This window comes from Diceros bicornis, chromosome 2 (genome assembly GCF_020826845.1).
Source record: "Diceros bicornis minor isolate mBicDic1 chromosome 2, mDicBic1.mat.cur, whole genome shotgun sequence".
In the NCBI taxonomy this organism is placed as follows: domain Eukaryota; kingdom Metazoa; phylum Chordata; class Mammalia; order Perissodactyla; family Rhinocerotidae; genus Diceros; species Diceros bicornis.
Genome location: NC_080741.1, coordinates 86170852 through 86188530, shown reverse-complemented (window position 1 = coordinate 86188530; position 17679 = coordinate 86170852). Strand labels below are relative to the sequence as shown.

Here is a 17679-nt window from a genome sequence, read left to right as displayed (position 1 = left end):
GGTTCCACGACCAGTTGTAAGGCCTTGCCTGCTTACCTGAGGGTCCCCAGTGAGGCTGCAGGAAGTCAAAGTCGCTGGAAAGGGCAGAGGGCAATCCACCACTTCTCAGCATGAGGCTGGTGGGCTACTGAGCCCTGGAGGGATCTGTAGCCTGTCTTTGGTTCTGTAGCCTTCTGAGGGGTGAAGAATGTGTCCTATGGACAGAGGCTGGTCTGGTGCATTCACACCACGTCCCCAGCACCCTCAGCTCGGAGTAAGTGCTCACTGAACACTTGTTAATGAATAAACGAATGAGGGTAGGGGGTTGGAAAGCAGGAAACAGAGGACTGGCCATCAGTGTCCATGAGAGTCACCAGCTTGGGCCATAGTACCAGGCACTGCCCAGTGCCACCATCTGAGACAGCCTCTAGCAGTGCTCACATCCTGTCATGCCCCTGCTCAGGAACCTGCAATGGTTCCCACTGCCTCTGAGAAAGTTTGGATTTCTTAGTCTGGCATTCAAGGCTTGCCTGCTTTCCTCTCTCCCTGTCTTCCTACCTCCATCCATTCATCCATGCTTCCCCTCTACCCACCCTTCTATCTGCCTGCCCACCCATCCCTCCTCCCATCCATCCATCCCTCCATCTATCTCTCCTTCCATACATCCCTCCACCCACCCACCCACCAATCCTCCCTCCTTCCCTCCACCCACCCACCCACCAATCCTCCCTCCTTCCCTCCACCAACCCACCCACCTATCCATCCATCCATCCACCCACCCAACCATCCATCCACCCACCCAACCATCCATCCACCCATCCATCCATCCCTTTCTCTATCCATCTCTCCTTTCGTCCATACCTTCACCCACCCATCCACCTATCCATCCATCCATCCACCCACCCACCCACCCACCCGTCCATGCCTCCCTCCCTCCATCCATCCATCCACCCATCCACCCACCCATCCACCCATCCATCCGTCCACCCGTCCACCCATCCACCCGTCCATCCATCCATCCATCCATCCACCCATCCATCCGTCCACCCATCCACCCGTCTACCCATCCATCCGTCCATCCATCCATCCACCCATCCACCCATCCACCCATCCACCCATCCATCCATCCGTCCCCCCATTCTTCCACCCACCTACCCTCCGACCCATCCATCCACCCATCCATCCTTTCATCCAATATTTACTGAGTGCTTACCAAGTTCTCGATGATGTGCTAGGTGCTGGGATCAACCCAGCTCTTCAATTCTGTAATAAAATTATCTCACCAAATATCTCTCTGCAAATCCTGTCTGCTCTACCTTCAAAATATATCCAAAATGTGCTCACTCCTCACCACATCCACAGTCTCTGCCAGGGCACAAGCCGCCATCTTCTCTCACCATGCTCACCGCAGTAGCCTCCTTCCTGGTGTCCTTGCCTCTCATCTCGCCCCCGCAGTCTGTTCTCCACACACAGCCAGAGACAAATCAAGTCTTGCTTCTGCTCAGAACCCTCCCGTGGCTCCTGTCATTCTCCGAGGAAAAGCCCGAGTCCCCCCGACGGCGCAGGAGGCCCTGCATGATCTGCAGCCCCCCACCCCATTACCTCTCTGAACTCATCTCCTACCCTCCCGCTTGCTCACTCCCCTCCACCCCACTTGCTGTTCCCTGAACTCCTTGCTGTTCCCTGAACTCACTGAGAACACACCCACCTCAGGACCTTTGCACTGGCTGCTTCTTCCACCTGGAACCCTCCTCCCCAGACAGCCACAAGGCTCCCTCAGGTCTCTGCTCAAATGCCAACTTCTCAGGGAGGCCTTCCCGGACTCCCTACTTGAAACAACCTTCTTGGTCTTCCTTTCTCTGCCTTAGTTTTCTCCACACACCTACTGCTCTTCGACATGCCACCCGCTGGCGTCTTTGTTCATCGTCTGTCTCCACCCCCTCAGATGCAAGGCAGTGAGGCAGTGAACCGGCCGCTGTATTCAGTGTGGTAGCCCCAGGGCCTGGCACACAGTAGGCCCTCAACTGATGTGTGGAATGAATGAATGTCCCCCTCGAGGCACGGGTAGTTGTTTTCATGTTATGAAGGACTGCACATCCCCTCTGTCAGCGGGTCCTGAACGTGTCTGTTCGTCCTCGTCCCTCTGGCCTCTCATGACACAGGTTCGTGGGCTCTCCCCGATCTGCCTGCTCTCCATCTCCATGCCTTTCTGGACAGCCCCCACAGCAGCTGGGACTCGCCATGGCCTCGCCCTTGCTGCCCCCATCAGTCCCAAGGCCCGGCCAGCTTACCCCACCCTCCCGCCCCTCCTGGGCCCCTCCCTCCCTTTGGCCCCTGTTCACCGGGTGCCGTCCAGCCCCCTCCTCGTGGGCCTGCAGCCTCCAGCCTCATCCCTCCACCCCACTAGGGCCATGCCATCTTCCATTGGGCCAACGTGGTCACATCACTCCCCAGCTTAACACCGTCCAGCCCACTGCCCTTGGCCTGGCCCGGCCACCTCTCCCGCCGAGCGCTCCCCACCCCTGCCTGGCGCCTTCTGCTCTGCGCTGCTGGTGGCAGCCTCCGCGCCCACTCAAGCTGCGCCCCTGCCTGGCGCCCCCTTCCCCCCTCCTCCCTCCCTTCCAGCTGGCTAGCTCTTACTTACCCCTCCCCTGGGCGGCCGTGGGGCCCTCTCGAGGAGGTTCCCCCACAGCCCCGCCCATGCGCTGGCCGGGCTCCTCTGGCTCCCTCGCCCCAAGCTTCCTCTCGCCCCACTGTCAGCACCCTGGTTTGCAACAGCGGGTCTCCCTGCTAGACCCAGCGCTCTGGGACCGTGAGCCCATTGTCACGATTAAGCTGGGGGCTCTCGAGTCAGCCTGTGGTGGGGTGCCCTCAGGCAGGTCACTGTAGGTCACAGAGCCTCAGTCTCCTCATCTGTGAAATGGGGACAGCAGCTGCCAGAGGGACATCATATTAAGTAAGTCCCACGAAGCACTGAGACCCGCCTCAGTCAGCGCCACCTGATTCGGATGCTGGCGCAGGGACAGAGCCCAGGGGCCATGGCTGGAGGTGCCTCTGGCTGCCCCGGGCCTCCTGGCCCGTGCTGGACCTGCCCTGGGGGCGCTGGTCGGGCAGGGTCTCTCTGTGACTCTCTCCTTACTAAGAAGCCTCTATTTGCTTCAGTTGACTTTTAAAAACGTGTCTTGTTTGCTTTGGGGGAAGTGCCCTTGCAGGCCCAGAGTTTTCTGCCCTGACCTTTCACCCTGTTTTCTGACTCCCCCTCCCGCCCTTGTTTGCGCGGGGCTTTCTGCAGCCAACCTTTCAGTCTCCCCGCTCTGGGTCTCAGGGCTACTTGGGTGAGGAGGGGGCGATGACGTGTCCTGCTGCGCCACGCCATCCACGTGGCGGGGGAAGGGGGGCAGCGCCAGCCCCGGGCGCACACTCCCTGCCAGGCTGTGCTGGGCGCTGCACGCGTGCCGGCACCTTAACACAGTAATGGGGGCACAGAGAGGGCACCCCACAGCTGGCAGACAGCAGAGCTGGCAGCTCCCAAGCCCTTGTCGTCTGCGCCAGCCTCTGCTGCCTCTCCAAGACGCCGAGCCACCAGGATGGCCCAGATGCTCACTGCAGTACACCAGGGACAACACACAGCTGTGGGCATGAACAAATGACCCCCCAGAAAAGAAACAGAACCCTCCGAACTAACATCCACCAGCAGGCGAAAGAGCAAGCAAGGGAAAGAAACAGCAAATTGCCAGGTTTCATCGAATCTAAGTTGAATTTTAAGTCGCACCACAATTTTACGAACCACTAAGAAAGAACAAGCTCCAAGCTCTTCCAATAGAACTATGATGTGCTACCACCTGCAAGACGTACCCTGATGGCAGGGATGTGAAAATGGGGGAAACGTGCATCCCAGAATCGACAAAACAGGGTCTCGACAGAGGTTCCACCAGGTAAACGTGGGATGAGAGGAAAATTAGTCGTTTGCTGTAGATCCTTCTGTACCATTCCATGTGTTTTGACAAGCAGGCCGTTATTTTTGTAATTCAAATGACTACGGTTTAAAAAAGGAAAATAGGGTTTTCCAAGCGGTTGCCACCTGGTTCCTTTTCTGGCCACCTCATGGGTTGGGGACACAGTCACTGGCAGCTCTGGGGTGCTCCGCTGGTGGAGAAGTCTGGATTGTTGGGGGGGCAGGTAAGTGTCAGGCGTGCTCTTCCCAGAGCTGGGCCCGGGCGGGGCTCATCAGCAGAAACTCCCGTTTATTAAGGCCTGGCCCCCAGACCCATCACTAAGGGCTCCTCAAGCTTGAAAGTACACAGTGGAGCCACAAACAATGTGACAACACCCAGCTTCCCCAGAGGGGAGAGCGGGAGCTCTTCTTCCCGCATCTTCTCTGCTTCACTCCTCCGCTCCACCCTGCCCCGCGCCACCACCGCTGCCACCGGGTATGAGAAGACTTACAGACCGCTCATCTCGAATGCTCTCTCCCCAGCTGGAACGTGGGGAGTGCATCTCTATTACAGCTGCATCCCTCCCCAGCCCTCCCCTCCCCTCCCCTTCCCGGGGACGGGGGCAGGGAGGCTCACTGAAGGCAGTGGGGTGCGCGTGGGACTCCTGCAGCCTCCCACCATCACCTCTTCTCGTCTTGCAGGTACCGGCTCAAGGGTGACAGCTGCACACACCAGAAAGCCGCCCCCTGTCCCGGGCCCTTGAATACAGCTGTGAAAGAGACAGATCAGCCCCCTGTCCTTAAGGGGCTGACTGTCTGGAGGGCAAAGAGACAACAAACAATGGAATAAATGCTGAAAAGAATGTCAATTGCCAGAAATGCTATTAAAAAACAAGTGCAGTGACAGGGGAAGCTCCTTTAAATAGATCGGGGAAGCCCTCAATGGGGAAACGCCATTTAGCTTGATGAGAAGGACCCTACCATAGAAAGAGAAGGAGAAAAAGCATTCTAGATGCGGAAATAGCACGTGGAAAGGCCCTGAGGCAGGAAGGAGGCTGATGAGTTTGAGGAATGGAAAGGTGGCCCGTAAGCTAGAAAAGAGTGGAGAGAGGGGTGGGATGAGGGGCCAGAAAGGAGGCTATGGAAATGAGTTTGGGTTTTATCCTGCGCATCATGGGGAGGACTGCAGAAGTTTTAAGCAGGGAGCATCATAATTTGATTTACGTGGTTAAAAGGATCCATCCCTCCACTTAGGGAGCACAGAGGATTAGGGGGACGAAGAGAGGATATGGAGGACCAGTGAGGAAGGTCATCCTTTCATTTGTTCAACATGTGTTTATCCAACAATGTTCTAATGAAATCTCCGAAAAACACAAAATTGAAAACAAACAAAACTCCTCAGCTGGGGCATGACTCCAGAGGCCCAGGGTCTGCTGCCTGAGAGCTTACAACAAAGGGAGAGGTAGGAGGGCTTCCTGAAGGAGGAGGCACTTAAGTAGGATTTTGAAGGATGGCTAATGGGTGGTCCAGGGATGGGCACAGCTTGGGCAAAGGCCCAGGGGTGGGGACAAGGGTCAGTGTGAACAGGAGCTACTCCAATTCATCCTGAACGACCAAATTTCCGACCAACTCAGTGGATGAAGCAATTAACTGATGAAGGAGAAGTGATGTGAAGGCGAAGTGTGGAGGAAGGTGCTGGAAGGGAGGTGGGGGTTAATCACAGACGCACTGAATGGGGCAGAGGAGTTTGGGCTTTATCCTCTTGGCAATGGGGAGCCCCAGAGGCCTTGATCAGAGAGCAGCTGGCCAGACGGACATCCTGAGAAGGCCCCCTGGCAGCCATGGGAGGGCCATGGAAGAGGCTGGGGCGAGATTCAGGAAGAGAGGACAAACGGCAGGCCTGGCTCCCCTCCCATTCTGATTCCATGATGAATAATAATAACAGTAACAGCTGAAACTTCACAGAGCTTCCCATGAAGAGTGCCAGGCACTGTGCTGAGCTCTTTACACTCTCTAAATTATTTAATCTGCACAAGAACTCCATGAAGTTGGTGCTATTATTTACTCCCATCTTACAGGTGAGGTGACTGAGGCACAGAGAGGTTAAGTCACTTGCTCAAGGTCACACAGCTGCGAAGCAATGGGGCTGGGAATCAAGCCCAGGCCCTCAGGCTCCAAGGTCTGCTCTTAACCACTGTCTTGTGCTGTCTCCTCCGTCTGAGATCTCACACTTCTGCATTCTGGGATTTTGTCTCTCTGGCAGAGAAAACTCTTTCTGGACAGTGTCCTTGGCTGCCCTCTGAGGCCCCCAGAATATGACAACAAGCCCCTCAAAGTGCATGAACTGGGGCCGGCCCGGTGGCGCAAGCGGTTAAGTGCGCGCGCTCCGCTGCGGCGGCCCGGGGTTCGCTGGTTCGGATCCCGGGCGCGCACCGAAGTACTGCTTGGTAAGCCACGCTGTGGCGGCGTCCCATATAAAGTGGAGGAAGATAGGCACCGATGTTAGCCCAGGGCCGTCTTCCTCAGCAAAAAAAAAAGAGGAGGATTGGCGGATGTTAGCTCAGGGCTGATCTCCTCACAAAAAAAAAAAGTGCATGAACTGACCAGCTCCCCTACGGCTCTACTGCTAACCCGTGTGACCAGGGGCGAGGCCTAGACCCCTGAGGGACCTGTGTCCCCATCTGTAAAGTGAGCACGGGAATGCCGTCCTCACGGGATGACATGAGAGCCATGCATCGCTAGCTGGGGTGACAATCACACCAGCTATCAGGCAACGGGCAGGGGCTGCACAGACCTTCCACCCACATCCTGCATAATCGCCACGACAGCTACAGTCGTTTCCCCCATTGCAGAGGCTCCGAGAGGGACACTGCTCACCGGGGGACACGGCTTGTCAACGGCAAAGGTGGAGTTTGAACCACATTTCCCTCAGGAGTGTCTGGCAGGTGCTAAGACATGTCAGTCACTCCCCTCCCCAGACTGTGGCCCCAGCGTGGCTCCGAGCCTGTGAGGGCTTCCAGGTGTCTTTTAGGGAGAGAGGAGGAAGGGCAAGGACATGGTCGATTCCTGGGGTCCAGGCCTGTCGCCGCTGTGGGGGCAGCCTCAAGGGTATCCTGAACTTGCCCCTGTGGGCAGTTGCTTTGGGGACACGGGCCGGGTATGAAGGACCCTGTCCCTGGTTTGAGGTCTGGCCCCAGGCCTCGCCCTTTCTCCTGAGGGTTGGGGTGGTACTGGAGCTTTGGGGGTGGGGAGTCCTGGGCTTCCAGACTCTCACTGGCAACCTTAGTCAGCTCTGCTCTGGGCTCGGGCTCCCCTTGAGGCCAACGTGAAGGGCAGGATGAGCCTGCACTGGGCTTCCTCCCAGCCCCCTTTCCAGTGGTGAGAGCCTGCCTAAGCCAGCACCCTTCTCGGGGACCAGGTCTCCCCACGGTAAACGGCCTGTCGCCGCTGTGAGGGGTAAGGGAACGTGCACGGAGAGCGCCCGGCATGGTAGGCGCCCGGTTAACGCCAGCTGCTGTTATCATCCAGGTCACCTTGACGGCTGTAGCGAGGTGCGGGGGGACCACCACGTGAAGGCTCGTGGGCCGCTTTTCAGCCCGTGCATTTGCATCACCATCTTCAGCAGCCGCAGTCCCATTGCGGAGGTCTGACTCTGGAGTTCAGAGAGGCTCCGGGGGAAGCTTTTGGAGGTCCTGAGGCCATCAGGGCAGACGCAGGCCTCTGAGAGGGCAAAAAAACACCCAGTAACAGCCCTGGACCCCAGTGCCCAGCCACTCCTAACTCTATTACCACTGCTTGAGCACAGGGGTGGCCAAGGCCACGGTCTCCACCCTACACTGGCCCCATTTTACAGATGAGGAAACCGAGGCCCTGTGAGATCCAGACTGTGGCTGGTGAGGCCAAGTCTCGGGCACGGAAGTTACTTGTGGTCCAGCCCCCGAGCTGGGCGTCTGCCACCAGCCACCGCCTTCTATCTGGGCAGCCTCGTCCCTCCAGGGAGAGCCATTTCTGGGGCTGATTCACCTCTGGGCTCAGTGAGGAGCCCGGCACAGAGCCCGGGACACACTGAGTACTCAGCTGATATTGGTTTTATTGATTTACATTCTCTCCTCTCTTCAAGATCCTCTGAGCTTGCAAACCCGAAATTGGCTGGGGGTGGGATGGGGAGAAGGACCTCATTTTAATCTGAAGTGAGTCATGTAAGTTGATAAATTTAGAAGTGGCCTAAAGAGCTCTTAATCTCCTGCCTTCAGATAGTTGCTAGGAAGAGACTGGCTCTCAGCAACCTCTGCCTCGCAAATACACACGACAGCGGGGACACCATCAGTGCCCGGCCCAGGTGCCCTCACCAGCCTGCAGCCCAGCTGTGGCTGCTACAGCTCCCAGCTGCCTCCTTCTCTGCGGCATCGCCTGGGATGAACAGCAGCTGCTGCTGTCTCAGGCTTGCTCCCAGGGACCCCCGCCCAAGATCTGCAGGGACGTGCCTTCCACACACAGCCACAGCTCCTTCCCTCCAACCCCATCCCTCTCCAAGACCTTGACTGTCAGCAATGCCTGGGCAATTCCACATCTCAGAGATCTGAAGTTCCAGGGGCTCCATCTGGCCCCAAAGTCCTTATTTCAAAGACGGGAAAATGGCGCCCAGAGAGGGACTGTAACAGGTCCAAGGTCACTTGGAGTGTTTGTCAAGGCCTGGCTGCACCCAAGTCTCTGCCCCCTTGCTCCCGCCTCCTGCCCCAATCCATTCCGTGGCCCTGGCCCTGCCTGGGCTGGACCAGCTGGCCAGCGGGGGCTTTGTTCTCCCCAGGAGGGAGTTCTGCTGCATCAACCCTGCAGCAGCCACGGAGAAGGCACTCAGAGGCCAGGAAGTGCTGGCTGTGGGCTGGTGGGGTGGCTGGCAGGCTCCGCTGACCTGGGGAACAGCCCGGCTCAGCCCCTCCCTGGACTGTGGTGGACGGCAGAAACGTGGAGGGAGAAGGAAACAACTTTTGACGCAAGCCCTGACTTAGGGGGTGCTGCATCTGGCTGAAGCTTCTTCTAGAAACCCTCCCTCCCCTGGCAAGAACCCCTTTCTCCATAAGAATCAGAGGCCTGGAACCACGTGGGCAAAGAGGCAGCATCAGGCCGGTGCCTTGATGCTGGGGTCTGGTTCCAGCTCCAGGGAGAGCCAGCTGTGTGACCCTGGGCATGCTGAGCCACAGCCACCCCATCCATAAAGCGAGGGCAGTCTGCACTGTTATTATTTTATTGGGCCTAGTGTCTATTTTAGCTACTGTTTATTGAACTAGAAGAGACTCATTAGAAGTTCATCAAATAATAATTGCCTATACTTCTGCCAAGCACTGCCCTAAACACTTCAATTTTATTTAACTCTCACAGCAATCCTATGAACTGGATACTCTGTTACCCCATGTTATAGATGGTGGGACTGAGGCACAGGGAAGTTAAGGAACTTGCACAAAGTCACACAGCAAGGCAGTGGTGGAGTGGGAACTGGAATCTCAGAGTCTGTGCTTTAAACTCCTCCCTGTGCTACTGTCTTTGTTGTTTGTTTTGAGCTGCCAATTATTAAGCACCTACTGCGTACAGGTACTCTGCTGGGCATGTGATACACACATAAGCTTGCTGACTGCTCACAAGAACTCTGGGAGGCAGGTATTCTCATGCCCATAGTTTCAGAAGAGGAAACAAGGGCTCCTGTGAGCTGACTGAGCTGAGGAGGCAGATGGGAGACTGGCTTGTTCCTGCCAGCCTGGTGGCCCTGTTCTAAGTCCTGCATAGGTTTTACCTTATTTACCACATTTCAGTGAATCTCAGATGATCCATTGTTAGGATGCATCACTACTTTACGTCTACTTGAGAAAGAAAAAGGCATGCGGTTCTATGGTGACATGCCACCAGTTGTGACAGGCACCCCTGTCTCAGAGACGCTGAAACCTGCACCTGGGAATCCACGCAATTTGGCATGAATCACGACAACCCTACAGGGAAGGCACTATCCCTGTCCCCATTCTACAGCTGAGGGAACTGAGGCCTGGAGATGCAGGACACACAGCTGGTTTGGCCCAGGCCTCGGATCTGACGCTCAGCAGGCTGGGCCCAGCCTGGGTCCTGAGCCCCACTGTGCCTCATCACTGCTACATCAGCCCATCAGCACATCGGGGGACATGCGCCCGGCCCCCAGCACAGATTAGACGCTGAGAAGACTCTGGCAGCCAGAGCCCGGCGCTCCTTGCTCCTGAGCTTTTGGCCCTCACCCAGTGCAGAGGCCGCAGGCAGGCAAGGCCATCCCCAAACCGCTTCCCGAGGATCCCCCACCCCTCCATGGCCTCAGCTCCCTGTGACAGCTCAGCGCCCCGTGCCACCCTCGAGCCCAGTGGGGCAGAGGTTTGCAGGAGCCAGAGGGGAAGGACCCTGCAAAGGGGCCCCTGGGCAGCAGACGCGGACAGTGGAGCAGCCCGAGCCAGCGTGGAGAACGCCACCACTTTGTAGAAAACTGCCCTCGGGGTGGCAGCCCCAGAGACCTGCTTCCATCCTTCGAAGCTAAATAGCTCTTGGATCCCAAACGGGGTCATCCATTCACGGCCTCCTCCCACAGGCTCCTCCAAGCCCACGCTCCACGACAGCAAGACTTCTCCCGGTCTTCACAAAACCTGAATCCACCCCCGCGGGACGAGGATTTGCCCCTTCCGAGAACATCTTTAAGGAAGCCCTCCGGGGGCCTTTCCCCAGACGCAGGACAGAAGCTCGACATATTCTGAATGCCTGGCATGACTGGGGCCCCATGCGTGACAGTTATGTATCCATCGCGTCATTCCAGCCTCTCTGACGGCACAAGAGGAGGCCGCTTTAATATCGATCTCTGGACAAGCCCTGAGCCAAGTGCTTCCTTTGCATTAGTTCACCAAATCCTCCCACAACAAATAATAGTATAATAATAACACTATCATTACCCCCTTTTACAGATGAGAAAACATCCTTTGAGCCTTCAACTGGACCATAACCCCAGGCCGGGCACTTTACTTCAGCTCCATCTGCCTCTCACAACAACTGGGAAGGTAGGTCCTAACGTCGCCCCATTGTATGGAGAAGCAAACTTCTTAAGTCACTAGTTCAACCACACGCAGCTATGTAATGGGAGAGCCACTTAAGACGTTGCCTAGAATAAGCAATTACCCTCCCACACATTGAATGATAAAGTATTTGTAAAGTGCTTGAGAATACATTTTAGCTATTAGTAATGACTATTACGATTTGCATTTTAAAACTTCGCAATTACCCCACAAGGTTGGTGTTGCTGTCCCCATTCTCCAGATGAGGACACTGAGGTTCAGAGAGTATGTGGCAGAGGTAAGAAGGGACTGTGGGCTCTCAGCTGCATGGGCCTCCCGGGGCCAGCAGGGCTCCCTCACATCCCCGAGCTCCCCTGCCCGCCTTCAGCTCTTCTCTCTGGGGCCCAGGAGCCCCTATAGGCCCTGGGTCAACAAGGGGCTAGCTGGAGTTCCCTCCCCACGGGCTCCTGGCTCTGGGCAGCCCCTAGCCAGCTCTAAAAAGGTGAAAAGGATAAAGAGCACCAGAGACCTGGGTTCAAATCCCAGCTCTGCACCTCACGTGCTGTGTGACTTGGGCACGTTCCTAAGCCTCGGTTTCCTTATCTGTAAAATGAGTGACAGCAAGGAAGAGATGAGACATTGTGCAAAGGACTTAATAAATATTAGTGATTAAGTGAGCTGAATAGTGTCCCCCCAGTTCATGTCCACTTGGAACCTCAGAACGTGACCTTAACTTGGAAAGAGGGTCTTTGCAGACGTATTTAGTTAAAGATCCCGAGATGAAATCACTCTGGATTTAGAGTGGGCCCTATATGCAATGACTGGTGTCCTTATCAGAAGAGGAGAGGACACAGAGAGACACACTAAGAAGAAGGGGATGTGAAGATGGAAGCAGAGATTGGAGTGATGTGGCTACAAGCCAAGGAACGCCGAAGATCGCAGGCAACCACCAGAAGCTCGGAAGAGGCAGGGGACGGAGTCTCTCCCAGGGCCTCCCCAGGAACCAACCCTGCCCACACCTTGACCTCAGACTTCTAGCCTCCAGACTGTGAGAGAATACATCTGTGCTGTTTTGAGCCACCCAGGCTGTGGTACTTTGTCCTGGTGGCCACAGGAAACAAACCCAGAGGCTCTAACTGCTGTTGCAGCTGGTTACCCCTTGGACTCGCAGCGGCTCAGACCCTGGCCCTAAGGGCCAGCCGGCAGGAGAATCTGCCTCACTGAGGACACAAGATGGGCAGGATCACAGCCCCCTCTTTCCAGGGGAGAGCGTGAGACCAGAGGGCTGACGTGACTTGTGCAAGGTCACCTGTCAGTGACCGAGCTGGGCCTGGAACCCAGCTCTCCTGACCCTCAGACCAAGGCCTCCCCCCATACCTGGCGACCTCTGAAGCCTCAGGGACACCAGCCCTGGCCCCTGCCCTCCCCCGTCAGGCCTGGCCACCTTGCCTCCCAGTCCTCGGACCTGCAGAGGTTTCCTGGGTTGTGTATGATGCTCCGAAGGTCTTCAACACAGTCCCTCCCTCTGTTGCAGGGCTCCCTCCTGGAGACCAGGGGAAGCCCCCAGCGCCTGGCTGGCACACAGTGGGTTCTCCGAGCTGTGGACAGCGTCACCTATTTTTCCTCGTCATCATACCTCAGCCCTGTGAAGGGGGCAGCCTGGTAGCATGTTCTCATTTTACAGATCAAAAACCAAGGGCTGAAGAGGCAAAGCACCCGACTCAAGAGCACTCGTAGGCAGCAATGCAGGTTCTGAATTCACACCTCCGAGTCTCAGCCAGACGGATTCTCAATCTCGACAACCTCCACTCCCTGCACCAAGAACATGGCCACACCCTGAGCCCGGCACTCTGTGCCCATCACTTCGCCCACTGCCTCCCACGACGGCCCGGGAGGTGAGTTCTGTTACTGCAGTCATCCTCCTGTATCTGCAGGGGATTGGTTCCAGGACCCCCTCAGGTGCCCAAATCCCTCAGCAGTCCATCCCTACCCGTAGGCTCCACATCCGCGGATACAGAGGGCCGACTGGACTCTACTTTATAGATGGCCAATGGCCTACAGCCTTGAACGCAAGGGCCTTGCCATGTTCCCTGTCTATTACCAGCTCTTAATGAGGGGTGCACCAGATACCCCACTGACTCTGTCTAGGGGGACTTTCTCCCTAAATGTTTTCTTGTTTGAGGCTCCCACTGGGAGGGAGAAATGAATGACTGTAGGTTCAGTGTTCGGGTCTAGGAGGGGCAGGGTGGGCTAAGGGGCCCAGGTTCCCGGCAGGAGACCCGCATTGCCCTGTGGGTTCCAGGCGGGGCTGGGGGAGGGAGCTTGCCCACCCCCACTACACGTGTGCACGTGGCACCAGCGCCTGCACCCCACACAGCTCCACTGCAGCCCCTCGGGAGGTAAGGAGGCCGAGAGGAGCCACACCCTGCACCTCAGGGTCCCCCACGGCCCCCCACCTGGACCCTGCGCCTACTATGTGCCAGCTGCTTCAGACACGTCATTTAAACCTTTCCAGCAGCCCTGCTTGACATCTCTCTCCCTTTTAGAGAAGGGGGACTGAAGTTCACAGAAGAGGAGCCACTTCCCCCACGGTCACATGGCTTGGGAGAGGCGTTACCAGGACTCGACCCCAAGTCGAGTGCTCTCTCTGGAGCACCCCACCCAGCCACACAGCGAAGATAGCCTCATTTTGGATTTCAAGGTTGACCCCGCCCCCCCAATGGCCTAATTCAGCTGTGCAGGGTGACACCAGGGGCTGGGGGTGGGATAAGGGGACTGGCAGGCTAGAGACCTGGGTTTCAGTCACACTCTGCCACCAACTTGCCAGGAGACCTCAGTTTCCCCAGATGTGGGAGGAGCGGGGGACAGCATGACGCCTGGGTGACCCCCAGCTCTGAGAGCCTGTGAGTTCCCCAAGCCCTCAAGCTCCCCTACTCTCAACCACCTCGGCTCCCTGGGGTACACAGAGCTCCAGAGATGAGAGCCCTGGGGCACCTGTGAAGATGCAGCCCCAAGGACCCCCTGAATCACGGGGGGGACCCAGAAGTCGGTCTCCACAAGGTGATTCTTTAGGTCCATTAGTGCTTGAGGCCCATCGGCCTTGATATTTCCCTTCCTTGCTTCCCCTTCTGACCTTGTCCAACTGCAGCAGCAAGGTGCCCACCTGCCCTGGTTCCAGGCCTCGACACCAATCACACCTCTGTGCACAGCCCTCTACAGTGCCCAAGGCTCTCAGGCCACCACAGGCGAAGGCAGGGCAGGGACAGGCATGCCCCGGTCACAGATGAGGAGACTGAGGTGCAGAGACAAAGTGCCTTGCCTAAGGTCACACAGCTGGTCACGGCTGGTCAGGAGCAGAGGCTGGGCCTTGTGCGTTCATCCTTTTAACTTGGAGTCAAACACCTGGGGAAAACCAGGGGCCCGCAGGCCCCCTGCTCCTTCTTGCCCGAGACCTCAGAGAGGCTGGCAGACTCTCCGCTCTCCAGAGAGCACAGTGTGACCTTGGACAAGTCCCTTCCCCTGGCTGGGCCTCAGCTTCCCTCTTATAAAGGGGCCCAGGCCAGGTAACCTCAGAGTGCACACGTCTGCTTTGGCTTTCCAGGTGCCATCAGTTCCATGGGGTAGAGGGGTGGCAGAGCAAACGGGCTGCCTGGGACACGGCCACACCTGCCTGTGGAGGGTTCTCTCTTCACCCACAGGAGCCTTGGGACCCTTTCTTGGAGACTTGCCCCAAATCCCAAGTCCTTGGCCTCTTGGTTCCCAAGATGCTGGCACCCCAAATTGGAACTGGCCTCACACAGGAGGGGAGGGGAGGGTCTAAGAGGGCATGCAAGGAGCTTGATGACCTGGCTTCCACCCTATCTCTGCCATGTTTCAGCTGTGTGACTATGGGTCTTCATTTCTCTGTGCAGCTTCCTCATCTGTGGCATGGGAATAACAAGGCTGCGGGAGGCCCCACTATAGTGATGTGTGCAGAGCAATTAGCTCAGTGAATGCTAGCTGGGCTGTTATTATTTACCCAAGTGCCCCGACCCATACCTGTGCTGGGTGGGGAGAAAGGGAGAGGGGGCCCGGGGGAGAACTGAGGGAGGAGCCCAGCATTTCAATCTCTCCAAAGCATAAGCCACAGGCAGTTTTCCGACCTTCAGTCTGGAGAGGACTGTGGGGGATGCTCGAAGGATCCCAGTCCCCAGCTCTCAGAGACCCCACACCAGTGTGTCGGTCTCCTGGTGCCAGGGAAGGGGGTCAGAAGGTCAGTCTGGGTTCCTGGTAGTCTGGGCCATGGGCAGCAGCCATGCCCCTACCCCTCCTCTGTCTCTTTTCCAACTCTGGGCACCCTTCTCTGCAGAACATCAATAACCCAGGTGGCCTTGCAGAACCCAATCACAGGTCCGGGGGAATGTGAGCCGGCCCTCCCCTCAGGCCTGTGTGGGGCTGTGGCAGCCACTCAGGAGCCAGTGTCCTGCTGTCCTCACGGACAGTCCCCTGAGGGGCAAGCCTCTCCCCGGTGCCCACAGAGGCACCTTTACTCCAACAGAGCATGCCTGGAAGCCGAGGGGCAGGTGTGTGCACGCAGCATCTGCAGAGGAGCTGCATCTCCGTGCCCAGGTCGTCTTCGTACATGTGCAACCTACATTCACCTGTGGGCACATTTCAGCGTGCCATGTGCCTGCCAATGCACAGGCATGCAAATGGCATTCAGGACACCACGTGTGTGTGCTCATCACTTTCACATCAGGGCCAGTCCTCACATGGGCACATGCCACATTTGTGGCTGCTGCAGGGCACCACGTGCAGGCCAGTTCACCCATGTGCAGCCTACTGCATTCCTGTTAGTGCCACACGCATGTGTGGGCATGCTGCATTCACAGGGGTGTGTGTGTGTGTGCATGCTGCACTCGTGCGCAGGCTGTAGTTTGCAGGTGAGCGCGTGGTATGCATTGATGTTAGCTGTATTTACATGTGCTGGGGTATATCTGAGGCATGGGCACTCTGTATGTGTGTGTATGATTTGCACACATACGATGAACTACTGTGTGGACTATATTTGTATGTGTGCATCTGTGCAAATCTGTGGATATGTACATGCCCTGATAAGAATGGGACTGGGTGTACGAAGGTGGCTAAATAATGTGGGCCATCAGCATCTTTTCTGGACACCCCCTGCAGGTACCCCTGAGCCCCCTCTGCCACTGCCCCTTCAACGAAGTTAACAGGCAGAGGCCCCTTGGCCTGTGCTCCAAGCCCCCTCCTACTTCACACGTCAAAGGAGAATTTCTCGGATAGCGCCTGCCACTCCTGGAAATGCCCCACACGTCAGCTCTGCCTCTCCTCCCAGGCATCTGAAAGCAGTGCAGGTGTGGTGGGGAGCTCCTTCTGCGCCGGGCGAGGGGTGTGCAGCGTCACACCAAGACCCTCTGCTGGCGGAGCTGGACTGCTCATTTACCCTTCTGAAGGTCAGGCCAGGCTGGGCCTCTGTTTCAGGGCCCCGAAACCCCCAGGCCCTTGTCTGACTGGGGCGGGCCAGCCGCAGAGACCCCTCCCCACACAACCTGGGTGAGCAGAGGACAGATGTGATGTGGAATGGCCACCTGGCTAGACAGGGGCAGCTGGCCGCAGCAGCCCCTGGGGAGTCCAGAGGCCCCCTTCCAGATTCACAGTCCTGACCCTGCAGGGGGCAGGGAGGTGCCCCAGGTGCCAGAGCAGCTCAGCCAGAGGCCACCCAGACTGGCCAAAGAACTGGGCTTCCGGGCAGAAAGTGCCAACTCCACCACCAGCATGACTGCTGCAAAATGGCCTGGCCATCCCCTTCCTGCCCCGCTCCTGGCCATCTGGGAGACCCAGGGACTCGTCCCTGCCGCCACACAGCCTGGCTGGCCTGAGCTGGTGAGTCCCGGCACACAGCAGCCCACTCTACCAAGGGGACCCTCCATGGGGGCCTCCCTCTGCCTCTTTCCTGGGATGCTGGCCATGGTGGGCAGGGGGCACCCTCTGGTCCTCTGTTTCCGCGGGACGCCGCTCAGAGGGAAGAGAGCATTGCCCCCCATCACCAGCTTGCTGGCCCTTGCATAACATCCACTGGGGGCATTTGCTGTCCAGAGCCTGCCGGAATCTACCTGAGACCCCCGGCATCCGCCTGTCCGAGGCCTCCCTGCCCATGTCCCCAGCACCCCAGACCCCCTCCCCAACACACGGACCCTCACACGAGTGTCTCCCTCGGCGGCGGATCCCAGTGCAGCCTCAGCTGCCGCCCGATAAACAAGCGCGGCTCCCACCCCCCCTCCACGCTGCCACCGCCACCACCATTAGCACTGAAGAAAATCAAATGAAATGCAACAAAATAAAATGGGTGAGGGAGGAAGGGGAGAGCGGAGTGGGGCGCTTTTTATTTTTTATTTTCTCATGCTGGGGGACGCCGGTACTTACTTGGCTACGAAAATCACCACCCATCCGGCACGGTTTCCAGGCGGGCAGCCCCGGAATCGCGGTGCGGCAGCAGCCGCGGCGGAGCCCAGCCGGCGTGCCCGGGTCCCTCTGCAGACTGTACCATCCCGCCCGCGCAGGTGGGGGGCAGGGGGCGGAGGCGCCGCCGGCTTCTAGGAGAGCATCTCGCGGCTGACTGCGATCTCGATCTCGGGGAGGCAGCGGCCGCCCCTGCCCCTGCACTGCCGGAGGCGGGGGAGGGGGGCGCCGAGGGAGGGGCGCGGGGACGGC

General features: G+C 57.6%; 1 protein-coding gene across 1 annotated transcript in view; it reads right to left on the bottom strand.

Annotated features, from left to right (window-relative positions):
• The window catches only part of ATP2B2 (ATPase plasma membrane Ca2+ transporting 2), a 171119-nt gene extending 153683 nt beyond the window's left edge, over positions 1 to 17436 (bottom strand). Inside the window, exon 1 of the mRNA XM_058565539.1 lies at positions 17392 to 17436. The gene's annotated coding sequence lies outside the window, so the exon portion shown is untranslated. The remainder of the gene's footprint in view (positions 1 to 17391) is intronic.
• Between the last annotated feature and the right edge of the window lie 243 nt (positions 17437 to 17679).